The sequence below is a fragment of the Ailuropoda melanoleuca genome, chromosome 2 (assembly GCF_002007445.2).
Source record: "Ailuropoda melanoleuca isolate Jingjing chromosome 2, ASM200744v2, whole genome shotgun sequence".
NCBI classification, from domain to species: Eukaryota; Metazoa; Chordata; class Mammalia; order Carnivora; family Ursidae; genus Ailuropoda; species Ailuropoda melanoleuca.
In genome coordinates, this window is record NC_048219.1 from 157063680 (window position 1) to 157083121 (window position 19442).

General features: G+C 40.5%; 1 protein-coding gene across 1 annotated transcript in view; it reads right to left on the minus strand.

The window, feature by feature from the left end:
* Positions 1 to 19120, minus strand: part of STAT4 (signal transducer and activator of transcription 4) — a 114883-nt gene extending 95763 nt beyond the window's left edge. Inside the window, exons 1-2 of the mRNA XM_034654876.1 lie at positions 19051 to 19120; positions 11241 to 11333 (exon numbers count right to left, since the gene is read on the minus strand). The gene's annotated coding sequence lies outside the window, so the exon portion shown is untranslated. The remainder of the gene's footprint in view (positions 1 to 11240; positions 11334 to 19050) is intronic.
* Positions 19121 to 19442: the final 322 nt, after the last annotated feature.

Below are 19442 nucleotides of genomic sequence, written 5' to 3' on the forward strand. Positions count from 1 at the left end.
CCATCAGTTCAAATGTTAACAGAGTGAAAAGGCAAAACCGTATTATTATAAAAATAGTTTTATTTTCACAGACAGACAGCCTTTCCTAAAAAAGGTCTTGGGGACTACCCCCAGAATCTGCAGACATTTATGAAACCTCTGCTTTATCTACCATAACCTATCCACCATAATCAGTTCATCCAGTGATGTATCATGAGGGAACCTGTGCCCAAATGAACACTTTTTTCCTTGTTTAAAGCATCTGCCTTAAACCTCTGTCTACCTTCCTGTTTCATGAACTGAGCCTGGCTTCTAAGAACAGGTAACTCTACGTCCACTTTCCTTTTCTTTCTTAGAATCAAGTCTAAATAACCAGGTTCCCAATTTCATGGCCTTACATTTACCTGGCTTCATCGGTCCCTTAGAGTCAAAAACAAAGAAGAAGGAGGGGGAAGGCGTGGGGGGGGGGACGTGGAGAAGAAGAAGAAGAGAGGAAGAAAACCAAAGAAAAGCATGCTAAAGTGAAATCCCCAGTTTGCCAAACTCAAAGACCACAACAGATTCTTCTCCTCCTGTAATTGCTGTCCCATTTGCCCTAGTTAAATCCTTATTTCTATTTTTTTTTCCCCTCATCTTAACAGGGAAATATCAGATTATAGACTTGCGGAAAAATAGATTCTAGTTCTGATCATGCCACTTTCTAGTTGAACAAAGTCAGATCAGCTACCACACTTCTCTGAGCCCCAAACTCTCTGTAAAAATGGGGATATTACATCCCACATGAAATTGTTGGGAAGATTCAAAGATCTAATGTAAGGAATGAGAAAAGGGAAAACATTCAGTAATAGCTGCTATTAATAGAATAATAATAACCAAGTTGTGAGGAACTTTGAAAGTGACTAGATTAACCCTTTTCCTTCCCTTCTCTCCTCACTGTACAGATCGGGTTTCAAATGGAGATGGAGAGAGAGCAAGTGAGATAGGCAGGTTCACTTCTGTATATCAGAGTCAGAGAGGATTCAGTCAGTTCTTCTTGACTACTTTTTATACCTTGTCTAAGCAGAGCTGCTTGTGTGGGAGTTAACGAGAGAAAAGGAGAGGATATCACTTTCCCTGATGCCAGTTATAAGCCAGCCCCACCTTCTCCCAATTCTTGTACAAAGAATATAAACATTCATTCATTTTCATTTTTGTGGAAGCACCTTATCTGTCCCATCCAAACTTCCTCTCTAATGTGTCCTAAGGAAACTAGGGGGAGTTAGAATTTGATGCTGGATGAGGGAATGTGTACATACAGAAAGACATACTGAACTCTACAGTAGCATATGTTAGTATCAAATGATATTAGCAAGGATAGTTGGGACAAGACAGTCTGGTGTGGGTCTTAGCTCACCTGAATGCAGGTGCCTCAAATTCCAGCAGAACGGGACCAACACCTTCTACAAATGGCTTTAAATATCTATCTTGTTTTCTCAAGTCCAGTTTCCAATGACTGTGCTCCCTCTACTGCCACCTCAGGATAACTGCAATTTATAAAACATCATTCTTTCCAATAATCATAGCACTTTTCAGCTCTAACTCCATGCCAAAGTGCTGAGATTTACATGCATTGTTTTACCTAATACTTAACAATGCTCCAGAGCAGTAAGTATCACTCTTATTTCTAATGGACAGACGAAGAGATTAGGTTTAATGAGGCTAGAGGGACTGGTCAACGGTAATCAGATGGTAAGGGACGGGTTCCAAAGTCAAACTCAGGACCGTCTGAGGCCAGAAACATTTGTAACCATTTGGCTTTACTAAAAATCTTACCTGCTCATATAAGAAAAGCAATAAATGTCTCAGAGAGCTATAGAAGGAGTAAGTTTAAGGATCTAAACACAGGGGCGCCTGGGTGGCACAGCGGTTAAGCGTCTGCCTTCGGCTCAGGGCGTGATCCCGGCGTTATGGGATAGCCCCACATCAGGCTCCTCCAATATGAGCCTGCTTCTTCCTCTCCCACTCCCCCTGCTTGTGTTCCCTCTCTCTCTGGCTGTCTCTATCTCTGTCGAATAAATAAATAAAATCTTAAANAAAAAAAAAAAAAAAAAAAAAAAAAAGGATCTAAACACAAATTTCAAAACAGAGAGGCTTATTGCATAGTCTCTATTAAAGATGATGCGTATATACTCTGATTCTCCAGATTTCCCTTGGGACTTATGGACAGTTAGCCGTGCACTTAAAAGTCCTGCGTGTGTCATGACGATGGCCACATTGCTAACAGAGTTCCAAACCATTCAGCAAATTAGGGGGTTCTACGGCATCTTGCTTATACCGTGTATGAGGTGACGTTTCTGCTGAGCCACAAATTAGAAAATAAGGTTCGACAGCAGGCTGGGATATTTGAATTATAGACTCTTCCAAAAAAATTCCACGTTTCTGGTCATTTAACCACCTATTCCATTTAATGTATTTTTCATATGTTGGTCTCTCTCAGAATTGAATATTTAGTGGGTCAGAACTAAATGTTATTTTTCTTTGTATTACAATATGTGGCATGGAGCAGCTATTCAGGAAATGTTTACTGAACTGACAGAGGGCTGATGGAGTGCTTCAGTACTTTAGCCCATCCTGAGGGGGGCTCTTTCAGATGGCTTGCCTTGTCCAGGCACTTCATTCTCATTAAGGTTGTCACTATCCTTGATAATTATAATAATATATCACATTTATAGGTTTATAAATGATTATATAATGCCTACATAATGATTTAATGTACATCATTTCTATCTGAACACCAAGTTAAAGAGGGTAGAGGAGATTATCTTTCCGTATCTCTCTCTCTCTCTAATATTTTAGGGAGAGAACTATCTCTGCTTAGGAAAAATCCTTGGGTTAAGCTGTTTGAGGTAGTAAGAGAAAGTGAAAAAGACAGTTAAGGGGCTCCATTTAAAGACATAAATAGAAACTGGGAATGTGGAACAGATAGCAAAGAAAAGAAGAAAGCAAGGGAAAGAGAAAGATACAAAGGGAGTTAAAGAGGAGAGAATCAGAGAAAGAAGAAAACACAGCACAAAACTTGTGAAGAATAAAGGGGCTCAGTAAAAAAATTTCTACTGTGGACTCTGATGACCCATGTTTAATGATCTATATCAAATTATGTTTTGTCTCTGTTGCATACCTCCTCTTTCTCCTCAGGCCTCAGAATGATAGGCATGGTTTTTATTGTGGTCATACTGAAGGAAAGAAAAGAAAGGAGTATCAAAAAGAGGTAGAGTATATCTTTCCATTTACTTAGGTCTTCTTTGGTTTCTTTCATTAACGTTTTGTATAAAAATCCTAAACACTTTTGTTAGATTTATATCAAATTACTTTTCATGGTTTTTAAAAATTTCAAATTCCAGTTGTTCAGCGCAAATAACTTCTATATATTGACAGTGTAGCCTGTGACCTTGCTAAACTCCCCTTAGTTCCAGAGGAGTTTTGTAGATTCTTTGGGATTGTCAGCATGTATCTGTGAATATGTTTTACTTCTGTGAAACTGTTTTAATTCTTCTTTTATTTCTTTCTTTCCAATCTGTATGCCCTTTATTTCTTTTTCTTGTCTTATTACACTAGCTAGGCCTTTCATGAAATGTTGAATAGGAGTGATGAGAGAAGACACCTTTGCCTTGTTCTTGATCTTGAGAGGAAGGCATGAAGTCTCTCACCATTAAGTATGTGAACTGTAAGTTTTTCAAACATACTTTTTATTAGGTTAAGGAAGTTCACTTCTACTCCTTGTTTTTTGTTTGTTTGTGGGTTTTTTATTTTTTGAGAACTTTTATCATGAACAAGTATGGAAATACAGGGGGGTTTTTGTTTTGTTTTTGTTTGTTTACACCTATTGATATGACCAAATGTTTTTTTCTTGTTCAGTCTGGTAATATGATGAATTACATTGATTTTCAAATGTTAAATTGGCCTTAGATTCTTGGAATAAACCCCTTTTTGTTGTGATGTATATTCCTTTGTATATATTGCCAGATTTAATTTGCTATTATTTTAAAAGGATTTTCAGCTCTATTTTTATGAGAGATATTGGTCTGTAGATTTCTTTTTCTGTAATGTCTTTTTTATTTTGTTATTAGTCTCAGAATATGTTGAGAAATGTTTCTTCCTCTTCAATTTTCTAGATGAGATCTTGTAGAATTGGTATTATGTCTCCCTTAAATTTGAAAGAATTCATCAATAAAGCTATATGTCTGGAATTTTCTTAGTGGGAAATTTTTACCTTACAGATTCAATTTCTCTTTTTTCTTATTGAGGAGTAATTGGCATATAACATATTAGTTTCAGGAATACAACATAATGATTTGATATTTGTATACATTGCTAAAATGATCTTCACAATAAGGCTAGTTACTATCCATCTCCATGCATAAATTTTTTTTTCTTGCAATGAGGACTATTACAATCTACTCTTTTTCTTATTAGACAGACGACTATTTTGGTTACCTATATTCCCCATTAGTGAGCTTGATGGTTTGTATCACTCAAAGAATTTATCCTCTTCATCTAAGTAGTTATATTTGTGGGCATAAAGTTGCTAATAATATTCTTTTTATTCTTTTAATTATAATCTATAGTAATGTCACCCCTCTCAGTCCTGATACTGGTAATTTGAGGCTTTCTTTTTTCCAGGACAATCTTACTAGAAGTTTATCAATTTTATTGATCTTCTGAAAGAACAAGCTTTTGGTTTCATTGATTGTCTCTATTGTTTCTCTCCTTTCTCTGTCATTGATGTCTGCTCTTGCCTTTATTATTTCCTTCTGCTAACCGTGGTTTCAATTTGTTTTTCTTTTTCATGTGTCTTAAGATAGAAGCTTAGGTCACTGATTTTTCTAATACAAGCATGTATATATTTCCTCTTTAGCATAGCTTTAGCTGTATCCCACAAATTTTGATGTATTAGAGTTTAATTTTCATTTACTTTCTTCAAAATCTTTTCTGATTTTCCTTGTGATTCCTTCTATAATGTATGGGTTGGGTTTGGTTTGGTTTTAGAAGTGTGTCACTTAGTGTTCAAATATTTGGAGATTTTTCTAGGTATCTTTTTATTATTTATTTTAACTTAATTCTATTGTGATTGGAAAACATGCTTTTTATTATTTGAATTACTTTAAATTTATTGAATCTTGTTTTATGGCACAGAATATGGCCTATCTTGGTCAATGTTTAGGATGCACCTAGAAGAATGTGTTCTCTCTGGCTGCTGGTTGTAATGTTCTGTCAACATCAATTAGGTAAAGTTGGTTGGTAGTGTTATTCAGGTTTTTTGTTTCACTCCAGATTTTTAGCTTATTTATTCAGTTGTTATTATCAGAGGAGTGTTGAAATCTTCAGCTATAATTCTGAATTTTTCTCCACTTCCATCACTTTTTGTTTCATGTATTTTGAGGCTTTACGTTTAGGTGCATAAATGTTTAGGATTCTTTTGTTCAATTGATGATTTTTCCCTGTGTGATTATGAAATGACCCTTTTTAACTGTGATAATATTTTTTGCTCTGAAGTCAACTTTGTTTTATATTTATATATCCACTTCAGCTTTCTTTGATACATGTTTGAATGATATGTCATTTTCCCAATATTTTACTTTTAACTTTATTTATTTTATATTTGACGTGGGCTTCCCATAGGTAGCATATAATTGGGTCTTACTTGCTTACCCAATTTGACGATTTCTGCCTTCCTTGTGTATAATAAGCTTCCTCCACTCCGGTTGTTGAAAATATATACATATTTAGTTCTGCATGAGCTCTAGACGTTGTTCTACCCACTCCTTTCTAGTGGTTTTATCCCCCTAACTTTGGGTAGTTCCCTCACAGGCATGCACTAATCAATACTCAGCAGAAGAATCAAGGGGAGTGTTCCTCTGTCTCTTCTCTGGTGCTCTGCCCTGTGAATTTTAGCCAACATGGCCTCCCCAAACTCTCAACTCTGTCTTCTCATCTCGGGAGACTGCCAGGCTCTGCTTGAGTTCCCTCTTTCTGTGTTGCAGTGCGGAAATTTTCTCCAGAAAGTAAGATGGAGAAGAAAGATGGCCTCATTTCTTCAGTTCTCTCAGAAGTCATTCTCTTACACTGCCTCTGTTTGCCAATGCCTGAAAACCATTGTTTCATATATTTTTCTGTTTTTTTTTCTTTTCTTTTTTAAGTTGTTTCAGGTAGGAGGGTAAATCCAGCCCTGGAAGGGCCGCCAGATTTTACGAAACAAAACAAGACTCTCCGTTAAATCCGAATGTCAAATCAACAGCAAGTACTTGTTAGTATACGGATGACCCATACTTATAGCATAAGTATATCTGAAATCTAAATTTAATGGGGTTTCTTGGATTGTATCTGGCAATTCTAATCCCTGTTAAATCCATCATGTTCAAAGCGGAAGTCCCCAGACACTCTTTTAAGTGCTAGAGCTATATATTTGTTTGGAAATCCACTCAATTCAGTATGAAATATTTACTGAGCTCCTACACTGTGCTGATCACAGTGAGAATGATTTAGGGAGGAATCTTCTTGAGGATATATCAAATTGGCAGAGAAGACAAAATAAGCATATGAAACTAAAAGTGCTCAGTTGACCTACAATACTAAGCATAAATGTCACAGGAATTCAGAAGAGTTAAAGGCCAAAATGAATTGAAGAAGTCAGAAAATACAGGAGATATGGTTCGCAGAAAGAGTGAAGGGTGAAAGAACTATATTCAGTAAGGCAAAGGGCAAGGATGTTCTGCCTGCCTAACGAAGCTAAGACACAGATGCAGAACTAAGACTGGCATCCTTCCAGACAGTGAGGAAAATAACCTGAACAAAAGAGAAAATGCCTTGGGTGAGTCATGATAAACAAGGTTAGTTGGTACCAGGACATCTGGGAACAGATGTTCAGTTTGTTCACTGCACAAAAGTGCCTGGTTGGGAGGATGAGTGAGGACTGAAGTCTAAACTGCTCCAGTTTCCAGGACATGAGCCTCTATGCAGAACATCATCCAGTTGGAGGAAGGGATGTTTTCTCTTTATTTTAAGTTGCTTTGTGGTACATTTAAGGTCCTGGGTGGGAGCTTCAGCATCTCCCTTCCATGTAGTCACAGTACAATTACTTCTATACCTCTGACCCAGATTCTTCAGGGTTGGAGTCACTATGGGGAAAAGTGGGGGGAGATGTTAGAAAGCGCAGCATTTCTCTACTGGGCCACTGTGGAAAAAAAGACTGGGGAGGGACAGAATGAAATTTACTTTTATGGTTTGAAGGAGAAAAGTAGGTGAGCAAGATGGAGCTGATAGGGCTTTGGATAGAACCCCTCGGAAGTTCGACATCAGCAGCGAGTCATCTCTTTGTTAACAGACGCCATCCAATGAAGGATGGCCCTAAGCCAATGCTGTGAACTCAGAGACCTCCTGGAACAGGCAGTTAAGGGGCTTGTGGAGAACTTTTCTAACAGGCACCCAAAAATCTTGTTTCTCTGGAAAATCTTTCAGGAGAAGCTGCAAATCAAGATTTTTAAGGAAAAATTGGGGCACCTGGGTGGCACAGCAGTTAAGCGTCTGCCTTCAGCTCAGGGCGTGATCCCGGCGTTGTGGGATCGAGCCCCACATTCTGCTCTTCCGCTGTGAGCCTGCTTCTTCCTCTCCCACTCCCCCTGCTTGTGTTCCCTGTCTCACTGGCTGTCTCTCTGTCTGTCGAATAAATAAATAAAATCTTTAAAAAAAAAAAAGATTTTTAAGGAAAAACTGAATCTCAATTGTTGGCATAATTAAAAAATTTATCTCACAACCCCACATACAACCCACAAAACACCGTGTCGACTTCCACTGCGCTAGGCCAATACTGCACATCTGTAGACATGAACGCTCCTCATGGGCCTTCTCATTCTAATGCACTATTTCCTAGCCCTAACCCTGGCACATGCTAGCTGCATCCTCTCTCAGGGAGCCCCCAAAAACAGAGAGAAAGAGAAGGGGGAGACAGAGGAGAATCTAGGCAAATATTACTCTATATAGCAAGAGAGGATGAATGCAAGTATTTTGGAAGATGTGAATGAAAACAGCTACTTTCTCTCCTCATTCATCAGTTTGATCTTCTTAAAAGAATGAGGCAACCAGATGCAGGCTTAACTGGTCGGAACTTCAGCTTCACGTTTAGTTTTATCACCAACATTTCACGCTAGTATCCTTATCTGGAAACTGGGAGGGCTGTTCTTACTCATCTTTACAGAAAAAGCCTCTAGCAGAACTTCACCAGTTTGGAATACCTTGCTACAAAAAAAAAAAAAAAAAAAAAAAAAAAAAAAAACAAATCCCCAAAGCAAATAACCACCTGTAACAAACAAATGATCTGTGAAAAAACCGTCATGAGAAGGGTAAATCTTTGTTTCTTACACATATAGAAATTACTGAGGACTGTGCAGCCCAAAAGCCATTTTACGTAAACTAAACTAGATTAGATGCCTCCACAGATCCACAGAAGACAAACCTGTGTGTGTAGCTCCACTGGGTGAAAATAATGAACGGAATCTTAAAAACGAAGGGTTGCCATCTTCTTTCTCTTAAGAATTGTGTGGCTTCTCAAATCGTTGCTGATGACGATCAAGAAATGTGTGTCTTGCCCGCTGGACTACTGCCTGCATTGATCTTTCTGTGTGGACTACCAAGTTCCTGCTTAGTTTTGTGCTAGATTAGAGCAAAGAGGGAAAGTCTAACACGCAAGGGAAAATACAGTTTTTAATGGAAAAGTGCTGTTTTAAGGACAGCCAGTCCTATTACATAAATCTTTCTCTGTTGGTCAAGTCGCAAAGATTTTTTCCGTGGTTTGGAGGCTAGAACATTAACCAAACACCAGAGGGCACTGTTCTCAAGGGGAAGCCAATTCACAGGGCGACTGAAAATGGAGGCTTCTAAATTCCTTTCACATTTAAACCAGAGGAATGTTAGTCTCTAGGCTTTTGTTGTTTGGGATTATATAATGGCCTTGTCCCTGAGATATCACAGGGTTTACAGAATTAATAAACTAGACCCTACTAACTTGCTCTACGGCTCTGGCCAAGGTATCAGACAGTACTTCACACCAGGATGGATATAGGGCAAAGAGAGGCAATGAGAACAATAATACGTAGGTCAAAAGATTACAGGGATTTGTTCTTGGCTTTGTTTAACCTGAATACCTGAATGGTGACATTGTTGGATTCGTATCTAGATGAGATCTGAGCCAGGAATTTGGTCAATTGAGATAAAACCTTTCTTTGTGCTTTATTTATTTAGGTTTGTCAAGTTTGCACACAGTGGTAATGCCAAGATACCCGGCATAACTTGCCTCTCCACACATTTTGTCATATCACCTGCCCAAATGTGTCATTTAAGTAAAGATGGTGGACTCCTTATGCAAATGCACCCTCAAGACAAGTCCTCTGGTGGTCCCTTCCAAATAAGTTGCCACTTCTAAATCCTCTCTTTTGGGAAATTCTAGAGTCACTACTGCTTATTGGTTGGTTGGCGGGCTGGTTATTCCAGAGAAGTTTCTCTAAAAATCCAACTCATTTCTTATATAAAGGCAAGGACTCTGCATTCCCTTCCTTATTTGCTACAAGGGGTAGAAAAATCCACAAGGAAATTATAGGAGAAGCAGTAATCTTTAACAAGTGCTGTTATGATATCAATGATTAATAATCGTTTATTACACAAAGTAACATCCATTCTCATGAATACTGAGATCCACAGTAAGTGGATCCACAGTAAGTGAAGAGCAGTCCATTCAAACTCCCTTTTCAATGGCATTCAATCTGCAGAGGCAGGGTGGAGAAGCTTGTTGTGTGTGGCTGTACCAGATGGAACATGAAACTGACAACGACTGCATAGCGGTAACTTGTACCGTAAGTGTATTGTCCTCTTCTTGCCCACACTCTGCAATACTGCCCCACTGTAAACAAGACGTCTGGCTTACCTGGGTTATCCTCTAAAAATGTTTAAACTAAAAGAAAAGCTGACATCAGAGCAGAAGGCTATGTTCCCTGTATATTTCTAACTTCCTGTGCCATTCCCAGAGAAAGCCACTGGATATTGCTTAATAATGATAACAATGGATTTCATACAGTGGTTGGCAAAGGGAGAAAAAACAATTAGATCATCAGTCAACTCATCTTTCCAGCAAAGGGCAGAATCCCCAGATAGGGAACCTAACACTCTATTTTAGGCAAATGGCCAAGTAGTAAAAATTATACTGACTTTGTTGTCTCCTCTAGCAATACTGACCGAGCACTGAACGTGTTTTAGTTGGCTGCACTCACGCCCTACTTAATTCTGTCAATGGGACCTTCAAACACAGTGCTGCTCTTTTCTTTGGAGATAACCAATAGAGTAAATGTTGTCTGGTGGAAGGTAATTAACTCTTGTAAATGATGCCTGCGCAAAACTCAAGGTCAGGTTACTACCGAGGACACCTTTACAAGACAAGTCCAACACAGAGCAAAAGTCCTAGAGAGTTCTCCTGTCTGGAGAGTTTTTCACCTTTGCTGTATACTGCATTGTGTGAACTCTGGCTCAGAAAGGGCTATTGTTTCAGCCTTGTTTATTCACCTGACTGAGTTTATTCCACAGCACAGCTGAAATGCTTGGTTTCTCACCCTGAGGCTTTGGTCTTCATACCAATCGTAGAGTCTACCTTGTTCCTGGGTACATTTTAAGTTTAAATATATAGCTAATTCTGATTCTCAAGGTGGATTTTATAATATTCGGGGATGGCAGACTAGAACTATCCAGACTGGCTGCCAGATTCCCGCTTCACTTTGGGCTTTGTTGTGAAGAACCTAGAAGTCTCCATCCAGCAATGTTTTATTCCTCATAGTGACCTAGGCTCTTGGACCCGCGGCGGGATCCCAGGCAAGGCACTCAATCTGTCTGACTCTCTCTTTGGGAGGGTGAGTGGTAAGGACCACAGAAGCCTGGAATTTCTTCTCCTATCTATGAAAGATGTTAATGAATAAAGACAACATATATCCCTGGGTCTAGTTGTATCCAAAGTCCTGGACCCCCAGACCTCCCACTTAACCTAGGGAACCGTTCCTTTCTGTCCCCCCTTAAGCAACTTGAATTTCTATCAGAAGCAATCAGTTATTGCCTGACTGACGGTATCAATGTAGTACCACACTGTGGAGTAGAAATAAGGACAGAGGGCCCCCAGAAAGAGAACCGGAAACTGACAGTAGATTATTTATAAAGAAGCTGTATTCAAAGCTACAAGGAATATGACTTACTTCACAGTGAACTTGCTGAATTGGTTCAAGTTTTGCAGGGTTACATCTGTTACTTTTTAACATTTCGTGGCGGACTGAGGAAGTGCCAGCACACTGGGAAAAGAGCCAACATAAAATGGTTGTATAATAAAAGGGAAAAAGGGTTTGTTCTGAAAATTAAAGACCTGTAAGCTCAACTTGTACAGCAAGGGGAAAAAATTGCCACAGTGAATAATGTGAATAGAACAAGATATTGACTTTACATGAACTACATTTTCCCCCAGACCAATCTAATATTTTAATCTATTGACAAATGATGGGCAAATTATAGCTGTGTATCAGAGCCGGGACTGGTGGTGCAAATCACACAGCTAATCCAGAGAAACTGGGACAAGAATGCACTCTCAAGTTTAGAGTAATGAAGGCAGAGACCAGAATTGGGGACACACTTGTGCCAGAGGTCTAAAACCAAGGGCATTAAGACAGTCGAAGATGCTATGCCATTTTCTGTCCTTAAAAAATTGAATATTTAAGCATGGGCCTATGTAGATTGTTTAGTTCCTTTGAAACAAAGAGCTGTCACTACATGACTGCTTTGCACATTATTATTTATTCATTCATCACTCACTCACTCACCAAACCCTTATTAAATGCCTTGTTTTTGCAAGGCATCTTAATACGTGTAAAGAAAATAAAAATGGCGAACAGTTGGTGAGGTTTTCCCCCAGTGAGAACAGCTGCATCAGGGAGCATTTTGATTATGATCTCATCAGTACTGACTATTCTATTTTAAAAATTATCAAAAGAATAACAGTTAGGACATAACTAAGTCTTGATTACTTTTTCCCTTACTTGGAAGATCTGATACAAGCTAGGACAAAAATCAAAGAAAAATTAATGTCTTAAACAGCTCTTTTATTCACAACTTGGCTCTTTTTTACTTTTTTTTTTTAACTTAGAATTGATAGTATCATTCCAGCTTTGTCTGTAGATCCTAGATTTCTGACTTTTTAAAACGTATTGCTTTATACAGTTTCAATATGCTGCAAACCAATGCCTTGCTCCTACCAACTAAAAGTGCTGTCTTTTACCCACAACTTTGTTTTTTTCATAGTTGGGAGCAAAACAAACATGAAACAAAACATATGGAGAAAAGATTATTTCAGACTTCTGACTGTTCACTACTATTTTTATTTTTCTTATAAATCAGTAAACTGTTATTCTTACAACCCTGTTTCTATCTCTCTCTCACTTTCTGTGGCTTTTTGTTACTACGTTCTCTTGCATAATAACTCATTAAATAAGCTTTATTTAAAGATCTTTGACAAGCTTAAGTGAACTCTCACCTTTCATTATGATCTTGATGTAAAACATTCTAAGTAGTTACTAAATAATTTCCTTATAACCATATGCAGGTGTCCATAAGATAAATCAGTGGGTGGTTTATTTATACCTCTATTAATTCAGTAAATCGCTGAGAACCAATAGTAAACAATGAGCTGTAATAAGTTAAAACCAGGTGAGATGTCAGCTTGTGCAAGACACATCCTTGCTATCAAATTTGATCCCAATTGCTGAAAGAGACAAATGTTAATATTGAACAAAAATACCTCCATATGGGTAATTTGTGGTTCATATCAGGTAATTTGAACAAACCAGGGAAGACTGGATGGAGAAGATGGACTCTAAACGGTGGGGTTGGGATTTGTGATAAGGACTGGTAAAAGATATCATAAGTGAAGAGAAAAGTGTGAGCACAAGCCAAATAGACAGAAAAACACTGTGTTCAGGCAGGTAACGAGGTGAATTGGCAGGAGCAAACTTCATACCGGCAAATAGAAGTGGATAAAGCCAGAGAGCAGTGAGTGTTGTGGTGTTCTGAACGTCAAGTTCATGAGTTTGGAGTGTTTCGATGGCCTGACTGTCCTCCCCTAACTTCATTCTCAGCCACACCAACCCATCCTCAAAACTTCCGCCAAAATGAACCTCCTAAAAGACAAAGCTAACATACAGCTCCTCTGTTGAAGATTTCTCAGTGCGTTTTAGAGGATGTGAGACCCTTGGCCAGCTCAAGAATGGGTGTCTATGAGACTCTTCACAACAGAGCACCAAAATGATTTTCCCTCTGGCTGAGCTTGGCCTGGTAGGCTCCCCAGTGTCCCTGCGTGGGCTTGTGGGTAGCTAGGTAAATAAGCTCTCTCTTTAGCCCAAGCAATAGTCTCAGACAGGGATGGAGAAATGCCTGGCAACCCATCATGTCATGGCAGAGAGGTTGAGAGAGCTCTCCAGGGATGAAATGAATTCCTGGGGTACTTATGCCACGGAACTTGATGTTACAGCCTCACTGAACTCCAATGGACCTTTGCTTAACTGTGTGAAATTCACATTGTAAATGCATTTAATTTCAGCACAGCATTTGTTATATTAAGTTTATGTTGTTAATTTGAATTTTACAGATATTTTCATTTAAATTTAATCCTAAAAATTTGTTTTGTACCTGGTAGAAAGTAGGGATGGGTATATATCCTAAGGAATTCTTACCTATTTTTATATGTGCACACTATAGTAACAATATGAGAAAAGTAATTTTAGTAAACAGTGCATTTCACATAATTATTTTACTTTAAGATTTTATTTGAGAGAGAGACTGTGCGAGCATGAGCGGGTGAGGGGCAGAAAGGGAGCGACAGGGAGAGAATCTCAAGCCGACTCTGTGCTGAGTGTGGAGCCCAACTTGGAGCTCGATCTCAGAACCCTGAGATCATGACCTGAGCCGAAGCCGAGAGTTGGAGGCTAAACTGACTGAGCCACCCAGGCGCCCCATAATTATTTTACTTTAAAGGAGTTGTGTGTATTATCCAAATAGGGAAAATAGCATAATCTCATTTAGTCTTAAAATAATCCCTGCAAGATAGTTATTACTATCCCCATATTATAGAAGAGGAGACTAAGGGTCAGATGGTTCAACTTATATGAACTCAAACAGCAATTAGGGGGCAAAGTTGTGATTTTAACCCAGTCCTGTTTGATGCCAATTCCTCGGCACATGCAGATTCAGAAGCCATCTTCAGAGACATGAGAGTGGAATCTGTAAGTAAGGGTTCAAGACACAGAAGCAGAGCAGTACAAGGACTTAGACTCGTCCACAATACCTACTTCCAGGCTGCATCACTGCAAAAGGAAACTATGGATTATGGTTTTACTAAAGCAAGGAATTCGATCTGATGACTTCAGATCTCTTAACCCCTGCAGTCTGTGGTTGCAGTCTTAACAGATTTCTACTGCTCCTCAAATATCTCAGTTTCAAGAGCTAAGTTGAAACAGTGGGGAATTCTTTCACATTTTGAAGGAAATGTCTTTTATAGTGGTAGGTGCCTATTTCCCTAAAACCCCCAAAACAAACTTTCAGTACCATCCCCACTGCACTCTTTTCTGTCCACGCCTCTTTCAAAATCCAACAAAATTGGCTCCAGCCTGCTTGGAGTTTAAGCCAGATCTGCTCTTGGTTTCCTAAGCCAAAGTGGGAAACACAGTTAGCAGAGTTAAAAGCCCTCCACGGTGCTAAAGAACAATGGAGCAGAGAGCTTCAAAATTAAAACCATGCGTTTGGTAGTATACAGCTCCAACTTTGGTGCTTGATTACAAACTAGACATTCTATTTCTGACATGAACTGAGCGAACACAGGAACCCTCTTAGGCATGGGTGGAGAGATGTCTCCTCTCACAGGACAAAGAAGAACAGCATCTGAAGGTGTTAGGATCATTGTGATTCTGGACACCATCAAAAGCCGTGGCTTTGAGGGGGTTCATTGTGATAGCCTCATAGGGAGCCTCCAGAGGGAGAGGTTGTGTAGAACTTTCCTGAAGGTAATGAATGTCAGCACATTCCCAGCTAGACCACGCATTCCGTTCTTATCAAATGAAACTGAACTCTCTGCCTTGGCATGTTCTCCTTGTTCATCACGATGATTAATTTCAAGTTCACAGTGATGCAGGTTTCTAGATGAATTGCATAGTTCCCTCCAGATGGCACATGTGTTCCTCTGGAATCCCCTCACCCTTATGGAGAGGCAAGGCGCTAGCTTACAAGAGTGAGGATTTTAAAATAGTTGGCTTACACTCAGATCTGCACCCTGCAAAATAGTTGGCTTACACTCAGATCTGCACCCTGCAAAATGCTCTGCTCAGACTAGCCTTTCTCGTTTCAGCTGGCAGAGATCTGCCCCCTACTCATTTTCCATCGAATGCCAAGTGACTCATGTGGGAGTCATGAGCGAAATGAAAACATTTGGCACATAATTCAAAATTTTCAAGTATATTTTTTCAGCCAATGGAAGAACTAGGATTCATGAGAGACAAGTCAACATTCAATAAGCCCCACAATCATGCTTATTCACTAGAAACTTCCAAGTTAATGGCCCTGATGCATGCCACTGAGCTTCCTGTAGTGAGCAAAAATCTTGTTCCATCTGACATCACTGTCAAAGGGGACAAAAAATGCAAAATAAATTGTATACAGTCGTGCAAAGCTTGCTGGTCAGAAATCACTCTTCGTAGGTGCATTTCTGCATCAGGAGCATTGTTCTCCGCATTGATTGTACTCAGATTTCCTCCTCCGCACCCCAAAGCTTTATTGGAGGCTTCAGTGGTTCAGGTCATGGAAAATGAGTTCATTCACATTTCTATCTTCTCCCTTTTCAAAACTAAGCCTTCATATTTTCTTTAGGCATTTTCTTAGGATTCCAGGGAAAAAGGAAGAAAATTGTTCTTCTGTGCATCTAGGCTGTCCAAATACCCATATGGACAAATGGCTGCTTCACCCCATCTGCTCTTCTTTGCATCCCAGAACTATCCCTCCAGGGAAACCTCTGCCGAGGTTTCCGTGGAGCTTCAGGGGAAACCTGATTGGAGCCCCCAGAGGCTCTGTGGATGTAAACGTGGGTGAGGCTTAGACAGTGAAAATCCAGGAGCAGAGTCAGGGGGCACAGAGTGCTACACAGGGACGGCTCTATAACTCTTGTTCTCTCATTACCTGTAATTCCTCAACTGACTCACTGACGACACACTCACGGAATACCTCCCGTGCCCTGGGGGTCAGAGGTCAGTGCAAGAGTCCTTCTCGGGGCGTCTGGGGGGCTCAGTCAGTTAGGTGGGGAGTCAGAGATCAGTGCAAGAGTCCTTCTCGGGGCGTCTGGGGGGCTCAGTCAGTTAGGTGGGGAGTCAGATATCAGTGCAAGAGTCCTTCTCGGGGCGTCTGGGGGGTTCAGTCAGTTAGGTGTCTGCCTTTGGCTCAGGTCATGATCCCAGGGTCCTGGGATGGAGCCCAGCATCGGGTTCCCTGCTCCACAGGAAGCCTGCTTCTCCCTCTGCCTCCCCACCCCACTCATGTTCTCACTCACTCTGCTCTCTCTCTCTCTCTTTCAAATAAATAAATAATCTTTTAAAAAAGCGTCTTTCTCTTTAAAGAGCTAACGGTCTAATGGGGAAGGTAGGAGCTTTGTAATAAGCTCACAGTGTCTGAAGGAGGTGAAGGCATCACTGAGGTGATTTTTGAGCTAGATTTTGAAGGTCAGGTGGTTGATTGATACAAACAAAAGAGGGAACTGCATTTACAAAGGAAAAGGCCTGATCTGCTTGGAAGGGGTGTAAGATCTGTAGGAGGGTGGACCTTGTAGATGCGGCAAGGTGGGTTGGCCGAATCAGGGAAGGCTTGTGGTTTCATCCAGAGGAGGACGTGGTGTGATTAGCGACAGTGTTGGGGATAGACCTGGGCAGGTGTGTTTTAGAGGGAAAGAAGCCGGATTGAGGGCTTTGCAGAGGTCTCAGCAAGTGCTGATGTAGGCTGGGACTAAGGCAGTGGTAACAGGATTACTGGGGAAAAGCCATTTCAGAGACTGTTTTTGAGGTGGAATTGACTAGATGTCAATGATGAGTGAAAAGTCCACAGAGATATCTAGCTTGGGGGAGTAGGCTGATGACAGCTGTGTTGAAGGAGGGTTCTCTTTCACTTGTGCTCTCTGTCTCTCTGTTGGTTTCTCTCAATCTCTCCCTTTCTCCACCTCAGTCCCATCTCTCTGTCTACCCCTGTTGTTCTCTGTAACTCTCCATCTTTTTGTTGTCTCTTGTGGTGCTGTCTTCTCTCTACACACCAGCCCTATTCTCCTCTCTAATGACCAACTTCTTCACAATCCACATGGGCTCTGCTCCCTGGTGACTTTAGATGACAAGTGCCTTTGACATTCCATAACCCTTGTTCAATCCCATGAAATTCTGTCACTTTTCATTGCACTGCTCATTATAAAGTTTGTTCCATTTTTCTTCATTCATATTTGCAATAGAATCTAATTAGACCAGCTCTTCTTTCTCTGCTACTAGCTCAGAGGGTCATTCTTTCTGGATGCTTATCAGAATCACCTGAGGGGCCTAAAAAAAATTGCCAGTGCCTGGGCCCACCCTAGACCCACTGAATCAGAATCTTTGGGGATGAAAAGCATAGCATACACATTTGTTTTAAAGTTCCAGGGGTGACAAGTCATGGATTATAATTCATAGCAGAGACCTTGGGTCAGGGGCTCATAACCATTCCAGTTTCGACTGGGGAGGGGAGGATGGGGTAGATTGGAGGGTCACACTGCACAGACATGGCGATCCAGGGATTGTGAGTAGGAATAGGCATGTGGAATAGACAGTGGTCATACAGGCACCATGAAGGAAATGTGTTTGCTACAATGGACTTGTGAGGGGTCAAATGTTAAAGCAGGCATTTACAGTGCTTCTCATGGGTTCTGTGGTAAGATGCAGAGAAGGGGCCCTTAACCTAGATGGGAGGAGTAAGAGGTAAGGAGGTGACTCCTAAGTTGAAGCTTGGGGGAGCACTGAAATTTGGGGGAGTCTGCCGAAGAAGATGAGACACAGGACCACAGGCAGATGAGAGTCACACATCCAAAGCACAGAGATTCTTGGGCAGAATGGCATGAGAGGTTCAAACTTTGAGCATCCTTGGCCACCCTTCCCAAACCCATAGAAAACCTCAGAAAACTCCTTAATTTCTTTATTCTGGAAGTCAGTTAAGGCCCTGCCAGGACCTGGAGGGCTGTTCGAGCCAGAATGGGGGGTCTTGTCAGACGGTGGTGAGAGAATAGACTGCAAAGGAAGCAAGGGCTCGATCATGAAGCTTCGCAGTTGGTTTAGTAGAACACTAGTTACCATTTATGAAGCAACTACATGCCAGGCATTTTATGTGCATTGCCTCCTTTAATCCTCACAGCACCCAGAAGGTCAGTATTATTACTTTCATGTTATACCCTTGGAAACAGAGGCTTAAGTAGCTTCAATCTACTTGTCGCAGTCCCAAAGCAGGAAAACAGCAGAGCTGGAATTTGAACCTAACCATTCAAAGTCTCAGCCCTAATATGTAAAAAAGGCAGGGGGTGGAGGAATGCTATATTTAGAAATGAGAGAAAAAGACACAAATATTGATGTGGTTTAAGATATGGCATCATGGGGTCATTTCGGCACCCAAATTGTTTAAAATATTCATAATCGTATCTGTATGGGTAATGTTACAAATATTCTGTATTTCATATTTTTGTTCTTCTCAAACAGTTTAGCAATATAGAGAATATTGTCATTCAACAAAACCTGGTGTGGGCACCCAGAATGTAAAGTAAATAAAAGGGCAGCTGCTCAGAGCACTTGGAGGTGGGAGATCAATGAGGGGCCAGTATCCTCCCATCTCTCCTCTCAATTATTTTCCCCAAATTCAGGAACTCTATGGCTCTAGTTGATGGCTCACAATAATTTTTAGAATCCCAAACATTTTTCTACCTACCATTCAAGCCAATGGATCTGGGAAGCCATCAAATATCATATGTGGGTGACAGAGGGTATCTTTGCCAAGGTGGAATGATGTGACTGTGCAGGAAGGCTTTGGCCACCTGGCAGACCCACTCCTGTGTTGTCACTGGGGCTCCTATGACCTAGAGGGAGGTAGAACCAATCACAGACCTGGTTTAATGCCCACTACCAGGGCAGCCACCTCCTTAGAGAGGTACTGACTTTTGTCCTCAATGTCACAGAAACAAACAGTGAGCATAAACCTTGCTTTTGGATGACTGCTTGCCAAGACTGTCCTTGGTGAAGTCCCCAGTTAGCCACCCAGAGTCAACCAGAGGCAACGTTTAATTGCTGGTCCTCCTTGGTTGTTTTGGGATTTTTTCCAAG